This window comes from Pongo abelii, chromosome 16 (genome assembly GCF_028885655.2).
Source record: "Pongo abelii isolate AG06213 chromosome 16, NHGRI_mPonAbe1-v2.0_pri, whole genome shotgun sequence".
Classification (NCBI taxonomy): Eukaryota; Metazoa; Chordata; class Mammalia; order Primates; family Hominidae; genus Pongo; species Pongo abelii.
The window spans coordinates 90,692,228-90,704,283 of record NC_072001.2 but is presented as its reverse complement, the minus strand read 5'-3'; the positions used below and the strand labels follow the sequence as shown (position 1 = coordinate 90,704,283).

General features: G+C 38.2%; 1 long non-coding RNA gene across 1 annotated transcript in view; it reads left to right on the top strand.

The window, feature by feature from the left end:
* The window catches only part of LOC134760219 (uncharacterized), a 453,492-nt gene that overhangs the window by 192,727 nt on the left and 248,709 nt on the right, over positions 1-12,056 (top strand). The window lies entirely within an intron of this gene.

Sequence of the window (12,056 nt, the reverse complement as noted above, 5' to 3'; positions counted from 1 at the left end):
GCACCATTACATTCAAAGTTTTGAAATAACTACTCATAGAATGGGGAAAAAAGTATCCTTTAAGAATGACTGAAAACGGATGATCATTTGTAAGTCTTTATTCTAGACTTGAGACATGAAAAACAAAAAAAACTGGAAAGAAAAAATGGTGGATAGAAGACAGGACTACCATGTAGCTCCTGCTTACACAGACAACATCAGCTGGAGACTCACTTTGTAAACTTTTGCTGCTAGAACCACCACAGGAACATACTAGGAAAACTGAAATAATTCACAGACCCTTTGAGAGAAGCAGGTTCCTGCTGCAAATGCCACAAGACAGCTGAAAAACTCCTAAGACAAAAGATATAATCTCTTGGGAGTTCTATGGCCCTGTCCATCACCTGAGAAACCCGAGTACTTATCATGGCCATCATAGGGCAAGCAAGATTACCCCTTGAAAGCGCCACCTTGAAAGATTATACACCCCTCCAAAGTGCCATTGTATACTCTTTTGAAAGCGCCACCTCCTGGCTGGAGGCCAACAAACTCAAGTCATTACAGCAACTCAGAACAAACCTGCTCCAAAAAAGGAGAAAACAACAGCTACTTCCACTGCCTGCACCCTGGGCTAATGAGAGGTCCTGAGTTCCATGTGACAACTTCGCTGCTAGCATAACCAGTAATGTCTCCACTTTTATTCAAGATTTTAGTAATTTGAGTCTTCTCTTGTTTATTTTTTCTTGTTCAGTCTACTTAAAGATTTGCCACTTTGGTTGATATCTTCATAGAAACAACTTCTAGTTTTGTTTATAGTGTTTTCGAAATCTTTTATTCCCTTGTTGGTCTTCTCTCTAGTTGTTCTATCCATTATAGAGAGTGGGGTATTGATGTTTTAACCATTATTTTTGAATTATTTCTTCTTAGAATTCTTACAGTTTTGTTTCATGAATTTTGGAGCTTTTTTGTTAGGATGAATTTTATATATATATATTATAGATTCTTAATTTATTAGCCTTTTAAATATTTTGTCTTCTTTAATAACTATTACAAATTTTGTTTTCTTTCACCCTTTTAATTTAAAATCTTCATATATTTAAATCAAATTGTGTCTCTCATAAATGACATATAGTTGGATGTTTATTTTATCAATTCTGCCAGTTTCTGTTATTAATGGAATGTTTAATACATTTATATTTAATGCAATTGTTGATAAGATAGGATTTATATCTACCACTTTGCTATTCATTTTTTATATGTCTTAATTTTTTGTTCCTGTATCTCTCTGTTGGTGTATTCTTTGGAGTTAAATAGATAGTTTATAGTGAATCATTTTTCCTTCTAGGTATTTTATAGGGAACCATTTTTCCTTGTCATTTCTTATATCTTGAGCCATTTTCTTAGTAGTTGTGCTGAAGATTACCATTAGCATCCTTACAACATTTTAGTTTTGATTAAATATCAACTTAATTTCAATAGCTTACAAAAACTTTGCTTTTATCTAGCTCCATTCCCTCCATTCCTCTTTATGCTGCTAGCATCATACAAATTCCGTCTTTATACATGTGTGGCCATGAATATAGATTTATAATAATTGCATGATGTAGTTTACTTTTAAATCAGGTAGAAAAAATAAGCATAATAAAAATATGTTCTTTTATATAAACTTACATAGTTACCTCTATCTGTTGTCTGTATTTTTTTATGTTAATTCCAGTTACTATTTTATTTTAGTCTAATGGACTCCTTTTAGTATTTCTTATAGGGCAGGATTATTAGCAACAATTTCTCTCAGTTTGTGGTTATCTAGAAATGTCTTACTTTCTCCTTCCTTTTTAGAAGGTTAGTTTTGGTGGATGTAGAATTCTTGGCTGACAGTCTTTTTCTTTCATCACTTTGAGTATGTAATTCTACTGCCTTCTATTCTCTGTGGCTTCTTATGAGATGTCAGCTATTAATCTTATTGATAATTACTTGTGTGTGAGCAGTTATTTTTATCTTGCTGCTTTCAAGATTTTGTCTTTGGCCTTTAACAATTTAAATATTGTGTATCTACTTATACATTTCTTTGAGTTTATCCTACTTGGAATTTGTTGAGTTTCTTGGGTTTGCAGTATAATGCTTTTAATCAATTTTGGGAAGTTCTTGGCCATTGTTTCTTCAAATACTTTTCTCTTCTCCTTTCTCTCCTCTACTTCTGGGATTCCTATTATGCATACGTTGCTATGCTTGATAGCATCTTTCAGTCTGAGGTTCTGTTCATTTTTGTTCTTTCATTCTTTATTTCTCAGCCTATATAATCTCAATTAATCTGTTTTCAGGTTTGCTACTTGTTTCTTCCGCGTGTTCAAATATGTTGTTAAATCCCTTTCCAATTTTGTTTTATTTGGGTTTTTGTACTTTTCAACTCCAGAATTTCTATTTCCTTCTTTTTAAAATTTCTCCCTTTAAATATTCTCCATTTCATGAAACATCATTCACCTGTTTTCATTTTGTTCTCTAAACATGGTCTCTTTTAGTTGTTTGAACATATTTAAGTCACTGTTTTGCAGTCTTTGTCCAATAAGTTCAATGACAAGACCTCCTTACAGATAATTTCTATTGATTTCCTTTGTCCTGTGTATGGGTCTTACATCTTAATGTTTTTGCATATCTCATGTTTTTTATTGTTAAAACTGGACATTTTAAATAATATGTGGCAACTCTGGAAATCAGTTTCTCTCTCTTCCCCAGGTTTGTTGTTGTTGCTGATTGTTATTGTCTTATGACGTTTCTTGATTGACAGCTTCTTCAGCTTCAAACTTGGTATATGTGAGACAAAAAGAAACTCCAGGACACTAATCTTGCTGTTGTTTTTGCATTTCTTGGGTCCTAGTCAGCCTGCCTTCTTCTGTCCAACTTTCATAGTTTTTTTTCTAATCCTTGTCTTGTATACACATTGCGATGTTTTGGTGATGTTTTGCAGACAGAATATGAAAAAAATATATATCCATTCTATTTTCCTGCAAGTAGAAGTCTCCTTGTCTCTTTTTACAAACAATTATCTGAGACATAGTTTTACATTTTCAGAGTGGTTATTTGGTTTGTCTCTACCACTACATAGTAATCTCCATGAAGGCAAGTGTCTGGTCTGTTCACCATGTTTTCCCCAGTGCCTGGCACGTAATAGGGCCTCAATACATATTTTTGGATCAATGAATATACACACCTGCTCTACAAATCTAAAGAAGGTGAAGTTGCAAGTTGATTGAAATTACATGTATTTTCTCATGTGATGTTGTTGGAAGCAAAAATCTAAGGCTCAACCCAAGAATTCTCCATATATGGAGTTTCTCTGTGGGTGTGCTTAGAACATATCAGTGGAGAGTGTTTGTAGCTAGCAGTGAAGTCTGTGCTACCTGTGGACACTTCCTTAGGCCAAACTCCCCCATGAGGGCAACTACCTGAGAAGGGGATAGCACAGGAGTATCCAGGATACACAATACTGTAAGGGCTACTTTGTCACTTCAACATGACATAGCAAAATGTCAAACCTCAGGGAGTATCTGGATAATGATTGGGTAGGAAGATACTTGCAATCTTCAAAGAAGAAAATCAAACTTTTCTCATATGATTCTGAGAGGGTACCCCACAATATTTGTCAGGATTTCAAGGGTGGAGATAGTAGCAAACTACTGTTTAAAGCTCCATGAACAAACATCCCCTATAATTGTACAATAATGACTAGTTATGTTGGTCATAGTTCTCTTTTTTCTCTCCCTTTCTCCTCTCAAAATAGGACATCAGGTATAGAAATGTGAAAGTAACATACATAGGGTCTAAAGTTGAGATATGGCTAATATGTACATGTATATATATTTAATTTATGCACAGGAGAGAGTGATAGTACTCTCCTTTGGGTAATCAGGCAGTGCTTTGATTCACCAGGCATACAAAGTATGACAGGCATAGGAGTCATCTGAGGCTTAGAGACAGAGGCCTGGAAGAAGGCTCTGTGGTCTCTGTTCTCAGGAAGGTGAAGAGCTAGCATGTGCTTGGCTTAATGGGAAAATCATTATAAACTCCAACAATATGCTGCCCTTTTGATGAGAAAGGATAAACACAGTACTAAGAAAATTGGACTTTCTAGATGAACAGTTCTGATTTTGCTAATTACAAGTTGTATGACCTCTCAACTTCTCTACCTATAGTGTTTATCCCTGCATGGGAGATAATAATAGTTGTTGCTTCCTTGAGCTGGTCTGAGGATTATTGCATATAAGGTTCTCAGCTTAGTAAGTAGGTAAAGAATAAAGAAGAGGAGAGGAGAGTTGTTATTGATATGGTGGAATATTTGCTTAATAGAATTTTCAGTAACAGTAAACGATTATACTGATCATGCACACTTTCATGCTCCTGTGGCATTATGACATACGCTAGCAAGATGGCTGTGGATGTGGATGGAGGCCTAGCCACAGAATGTAGGCCACACAAACCGGACTATATGTGGTCTGAACCAGTGATCTGAGCTTTTTAATTTTTTTTTTTTTTTTTTTGAGACAGAGTCTTGCTCTGTTGCCCAGGCTGGAGTGCAGTGTCGTGATCTCAGCTCACCGCAACCTCTGCCTCCTGGGTTTAAGTGATTCTCCTGCCTCAGCCTCCCAAGTAGCTGGGATTATAGGCATGTGCTACCATGCCGGGCTAATTTTTTGTATTTTTAGTAGAGATGGGGTTTCACTATTTTGGCCAGGTTGGTCTCGGACTCCTGACCTCGTGATCTGCCCACCTCGGCCTCCCAAAATGCCGGGATTACAGGCGTAAGCCACCGCACCCTGCCCAATCTGAGCTTATTCAGTAAGAGACTCTAGCCAATTACTCTGATTGGCCTCAAAGAAGTGCACTTCATCATCTGCAATTTATATGCCGTAAAACCCTCAGTGAAAATTGTTAGATTTGGGTGTTAGAGGCTGCAGTCCCTAGAAACTAAATAACCATGTCCGCATTTAGAACATCTGGCAAAGCATCTGGCAGCTAGCTAGAACCAGGCAGGCAGAATAGAAATCCTCGACAAATGTGACATAAGGTAGATTGCAGTGACTAAGCTCTCTTTCTCAGCATGTGTGGAATGGCTGCAATGAAACAGATATCATGCATAGATAAAGTCCACAGATAAGCTTTTATATTGCAGCTATGCCTGCCCTTCCCCTTTGAACTTTTGCACCAATTGCTAAAGAAGAAACTGTGGTGATCTGTTATTTTCCATAGCCTTTTTTTTTTTTTTTTTTTTGTCTTCATTCTCTAAGGGAAGCAAAGAAAACAAAACAAAAAACACTGACCAGAAGGCCAAAAGCAACAGGACGTGGTTCCCTCTACAGAATTTGACATTGTTGATTGCCAAATTCCTTATGAAATATTTCTCTCCCTGGCCTAACAAGGACATTGTTCTGTTTTTCTTCAAACAAACACTTTAATCACTTCTTTTTGTTTCCTTAACTGCATCCTCTTTTTCATCTTGCTCAGAAAATATGCTGTTCCTTGGTCTTCTCTCTTCACACTCCTCTTTCTTAAAGGCATAAACTTTGACAGTCATCACCTATTTGTAACATATTTGAGTTCATGCACTCACACGAACATTCATTTATACAACCCCCATATGTTTTCAGTTCTTACAAGAAAGGCGCCAAACAAAGTAGTGAAAGATGCTGCTCTCAAGAAAATGACAGTCCCAGAACTGATATTCACTGCCCCTCCTTAACCCTCAGTACAACCATACTGGTTATTTATCTGTTCTAATTGGTTGGTCTGTGTGCCATAGTAGTTTTTAATTATTTTGACCATTATAGTTAGCTATGGCTAGATAGGGTATATTAAATAACAGAAAATGAAAATGCTTAAATCCAAAGTTGACATCTGTCCTGAACTTTAATATCCATTTTGCTGGCCTAAAAGTTCCTATTGCTATCCCAAGTACGAACAACTATTTTTGACGAAATCCTGGTTTTTCAAGGTTCAGGTCCCTTTCCTTTGAAAATTTACATTCCAGAAGTAGGAGCTCAACGTTAAAAAATGAGCTGGCTCCTTATTTTGCAAATCAGAAAATATTCCTCTTTGAGGGATTGTGACTTGCTTAGTCATGCAGTTGACCAGAACCCAGATCCTCCAACCCCAAATTAAGTGTGTCAGTAGTTTTAAAGATTTGGAGGAATTTTTCAATTTCCTACCAGCTGCCCTGGCTTGCATATGCAATAATAAAATTCTTTATAACCTGCACATTGTGCACATGTACCCTAAAACCTAAAGTATAATAATAAATAAATAAATAAATAAATAAATAAATAAAATTCTTTAGATAGGACATGGCTGTGCATTATCAAGAATGTGAAGACAACGTGTGTGAACAAATGTATCCTCTATAATGGCTGGGAGAATGGAATAATTCAATGTCATTCTTAGGCCAAACCTTGCGCTGCCACAAGTTTAATCTGCTTGCATTTGGTGCCATTTTGTTTGCCCTTTTCACATGGTGCTTCAGCAAGGCCCTAGCTGTTTTCAGTTTACCTGAGTGGATTTCCCAGGGACAGTATTATTTCACGCAGTGTTTCGGAAGTTTTTAGTATTCAGGCTTCCAGAGGCATGTTCCAAATTGTTTCATATACATGTGTACATACATGCTTACTCCCCCACGGTTCCCACCCCACACATTCAAGATACAAATGTCCTCTGCCAGATCTTGTCTCTCAATGTTTACTTAACAATATATGGTCACTGTACTGATTAGAAACATAGCAGAGAACAGGAGGCAGGAAGACTGACAACAGAAAGGTGACAGCTGACAGTCTAATACTAAGGGAGGAGGCAAAAAAATCATAAAAACCATGTCAGTGAAGGACCATCCTGGATAGTGACACATCACCCATCACATACCAATACTATATGACAGTAGAGGCCAATGTGGATATTAACAATGCAGAATCTCAAACACCAATGGAAAACATCAGTTTTCTATACCGTTTGTTTTAAAATGCCCAGATATATATCATACATTTTTAGGAAGATTCCCACTAAAAATGATTAAAATGCCTTAATGGTGTTTTACAGAAATACTAGTATAACAGTAATACTAATAATAGAAGAAGGAAGAGGAGAAATCTTCTTGTTTCTCTAAGATTACCGAAGTTTTTTCCCATTTGTATTGTCTAATGTAATCCTCAAATGAATCTGATGAAATAGGTGTGACTTTAACCATTTTTGTTTGAACTAACAGTTAAGGATGCAAAATAGTAAAACAATAACATGAAATAGAATTTCCTGAATCACCTTCTAGGATGGACCATAGAAATCTTTCCTTCTGGGGTGTCTCAAAACATGCAGTGTCCACATTCCTGGGTTTCTCAGATGACCATTTTGATGGACCCCACACCTCAGGTATCTAAGGCTGGTTGACTCTAAGAAAATCTGGTATAAAATGCTCCTCTATTGGCCATTTCTACTTCCTGGTCAAACAGGAAGTCCTTCTATGTCTCCTGCTCTCAAGGTCTTCTGGAAACTTCCATGACACAGTATTCTGACTTTGCATGGTTAGGGAATTCCTTCCATTTGACTGTGACATTCAGACAGTGGAGGGAAGGGGGTCAATGTGGGTGAGGACGAAAGCAAATAAGCAAATATTCCAGCACTTAATGCAAGAAACTGTCCCATTCTCCTCCCGTGGCCTCCATGTCACCACATCACCGACATTTCCACCCCATGTATCTACCCCTCATTGTGCTTCTTGAGCTGTTGAGGGGTGGCATTTGTTTTCTAATGCATGAGGGGTCTTATTCACCAGGCTGGTTGTCAGCTCTGACATGTGCAGTCATCTGTCATTTCTATCAAACTCCTTAGATCTTGGAAGTTAGACCTGTGAGTGGCCCCCACCCATCAGCCCTCTAGACAGACCTGGATGGGTTTGAACCAGAAAGGGTCAAAGTTTCAGCCTTCTATATGGGGCACCTCTTATGAGCTGAGTCATATCTTCTAGAATCCACCTTGTTACAGGTACTTGATGGTGAACATTGCAAGTAGATTTCAACCGCTCCGTGCAGGTGCTAGAAGATAGCACCTTGCCTTAAGCCAGTAATAAATGCTTCTGCCTTTCACCCCCAGGCAGACTGTTCTGAGATCCATTTCATTCATTTCCTTGGAAGCCCCAGTCCAACTAAGTATCAGTTCCCTGTGGTGATGGCCAACTGGATAATGCATTCATGCATGGGTTTTCCCTCCCTCTTTCACGCCCTTGTTCTTCCTCCTTGGGATTATGTCCCAAATAAACCACCAGGCCTTCAAACCTTTATTGAAAGCTTGGCACTGGATGGGTGGATTGGAGGAAGGAGGAGGAGTGGAGCCCCCACTAAGGCATTCCTGCTGCAGGTAAAAAATCTACTGTAGTAATAATAAAGAAAATAAGAGCCAATATTTACTGAGCACTTAACATGTACCAAACACAGTTGAGAACACTTTACATGCTCTAACAGATTTAGTGCAATGTGTGCATTTTACAAATGAGAAAAGTAAGTCTGTGTTTAAGTGACTTGTTCTGAGTACCACAGGGCAGAATTAGAGCATAAAGCTAGTTTCAGATTCAGAGCTAGAACCTAGATTGAGAGATCTGATGACTGCATGAGACTCAGGGTAAGTCTTCAGTTGTTTGGAAACCTTGGGGACGCAGAGAGGTCACTTATTTTATTTTATTTTATTTTATTATTTTTTGAGACAGAGTCTCACTCTGTCACCCAGGCTGGAGTGCAGTGGCACAATCTTGGCTCATTGAAACCTCTGCCTCCCGGGTTCAAGCAATTCTCCTGCCTCGGCCTCCCAAGTAGCTGGGATTACAGGCATGCGCCATCATGCCCAGCTAACTTTTGTATTTTTAGTAGAGACGGGGTTTCACCATGATGGCCAGGCTGGTCTCAAACTCCTGACCTCAGGTGATCCACTCACCTTGGCCTCCCAAAATGCTGGGATTACAGGTGTGAGCCACCATGCTGGCAAGAGGTCATTTATTAACTGCCAAAGACCATTCTGGTGTTAGCAATGTTTGGAACAGGTGCTTGGAGTTGAGGGTATCTGCCATCTCCTGTACACTTGTGCTGGTCAAATGCAATGAGCTCAGCCTTTCTCTGGTGTAGGGTGTACAGAGTCCCAGTTTAAAGGACCTCATTTCCGGGGTCTCCCATACGGGCATGATTCCATCCTTCACACCAGGAGAAGGCAGGGTATTTCAATGGCTTTAGTGCACACTCAGTGGCCAGAAGCTTTGAGTATCCCTTATCACACTAATATTGGCCTCAATCTCAATCTCTCTGTCTCTCAATCTCAATCTCTCTCTCAATCTCAATCTCTCTCTCTCTCTCTCACACACACACACACTCACACACACACACTCACACACACACCTCTTTAAAACTACCAGTGGGAATACATTTAACCCTGTGTGTTAAAACGGCTAACTGAACTGCAAAACTCTGTCTCTGTAAACTAAGGCAAATATAACGCAGCATGGACTTAATGGCGTTAACCTACTCTACAGCAATCAGGTCCACAACATCAGAGATGAACTAACATCTTTCACAAACCTCTGCCTAGACCTTCACGCCTCACAGAATGCAGCGCTTCGTGTTGGGTAGAACCCACCTCCCCAGAAGCTGTCTCACACCTCCACTCTGAAATAGCAGCCGGCCATGCCACTGGCCAGTTTATGATACAATAGCTTCCTTGGAGCATGCTTATAAATATTTATAGCACCAAGCGAGCAGTAATGGGCTGCTATTCAAACACACCTGCTGGGGAAGAAAGAAATAAAATAGAAAAGAAAGAAAACACATACACACTTACACATATTCATGCCCACTATATGAAGGTCATTTAGGTATTTAGTCCTAGAGAGCACATCTACAGAACGATCAGAATAATCACTGCTTTCCCAGGGTCTGTGGTCCACACATGCAGTATCCTGGAGGAAGCAGGACAAGGACCCATTTTGTTTGTAAATGTTGCTTCCTCCGATAATGAACATGTTTGTTGAACTACAGTTGAAAAATACTGAAGTGAACAAAGAATAAGAAAAATAGTACCTTACCTATCTTACCTCCCAGAGGTAATAGTGTTAATATTTTGGAATGTTTCTTTCTGTGCTCTAAGAAATGCATAGTCTTTATGCTCTTTTGAGCCTTGCTTTATTACAGTTAATGGTATAGTATCTTTAAACAGTTTGAAAATCTTTTCTAATTTGATAGTTGAAAATGATCATTTGTTGTTACGATTTGCATTGATTTTATTATTGAGGGCTGCTTGCTAACTCAGTTAATAAAGATTTACTTCAGCACTACTGAGTGTAAAGCCTCTAGCATGGGCGATGGGAGGCAAAGATGCATTGGGCAGAATCCCTGTTCTCAAAATGCTTGCACTCTGATGGAGCAGAAAAGGAAGCTTTGCCTTCAGCGTGTAGTAATTATGATTTCTTCTTTTGTGGCCTGTGTATTCAGGTCTTTTAATAGTTTTTGGATGGAGATCCTGAAAATTCAGTGCTTATGCTTTCGTTCAGTGAGGGGGTCAATGTGTTAGTGAAAAGATGTTTAATTTCAGTCCCCTATCCTATCATCAAGTCAGCTTTCAGAATAAAGAAAGGTGTGCATAATATTGCCCGTGTGCTTTCTTTCAACGAATTTGGAAAACACTTGCCCTCAGAGGCCTGAAATCAATTTTATCAGAAATCTTAAAATGGGCAAAAAGGGGCTCAGCTTAAACCAAGTCAAAGGAAGGAGAAGAGGTCAAATGACTGATCCCAATTAACAATGTATATATGTGCCATGCTCTCTACATGTTATGTTATAGTTTTGGAATTCTTGGGAATAGCCTTTGGCAGTGTAATAGGTAAATAAGCTTCAAATTTGACCTTGGTTTATTTTTTTCCGTGGATTTCCAGGCACCTGCTATTTTGTCTTCTGCAGCTAAATAGTAAAGAGTTAGGATCATTAAAAACAATACCTTATTGAGTTCACCTTGCATGTCAGATTTAGTGCCTGAGTCCAGAGAAACCCAGAGATGGCAGAGAGGTGGTGGCTGTACCCAAGGAATGTCCTCCCTCAATGACCGAAGAACTGGACCAGCACTCACCTAACTGGGTAGTTTCAATGGCGTTCACAGGGCAAGGGCCATCAACAGATGCTAAAACAGTGAGGAAATGCTGATGTGTGATAGATGATTGCGAATTACCTAAGTAACACTCCATATACAACTTAATCTTTATATAAGAAGCATGCAACTTTACAATGGAAAAACCTGACTGCCACTGAGTGAGTGAACTCACCTTCACTAAGAGCAATTTAATCAGACATTACCTGCCTCCTGTTGTGACGTGAAATGAAATTCAGTGCCACCCATGAATATGGCTTGCTTAAAATATTCTAAAATGAATTAAATCTTAAGCTCTAAATTCCAGATTGCAGGAAATACAGGGAAGAGGTAAACAAGTTAAATAACACCATAAGAAGACAATTAGACAAATTCAGAATGTGGGACATTTGTACTAAATGAAATAGCTTGGACTCTTCATCTAGGTAACATTATGAAGACGGAAGTAATGATTCTTGATTAAGGAAATTTAACAAATTTAACATTATATGAAATGTGTGCTTCTTGGTTAGAATTAGACTTTTTTTAAAAAACCCTAAACTATAAAAAAAATTTTAAGAACAAGGAGGTAAGTTTGAATATAATCTGATTGCTATATTATATTAGAAAATCACTTAATTTTTTAGGTTTTAAAATGGTTTTGTAGGCATGTGGAAAAATGTTTTTGTTTTGGGAGATGCATGATGAGCTATTTATAGATGAAATGTCACGATGGTTTATCAAAAATATAGGTAGGTAGATAGATGGATATAGATAAATGATAGAAAAATAGATAGGAAGATAGATGAAGCAAAAGTGGCAAAATTCTAAAAATGATGAATCTTCATTCATTTGCCATTACTTTTAATGGCAAAACCGCAATCACTTTTGCACCAACCTAATAAATATATGAGCAGTCATTATAATGTCTGCTTTTCTCTATATTT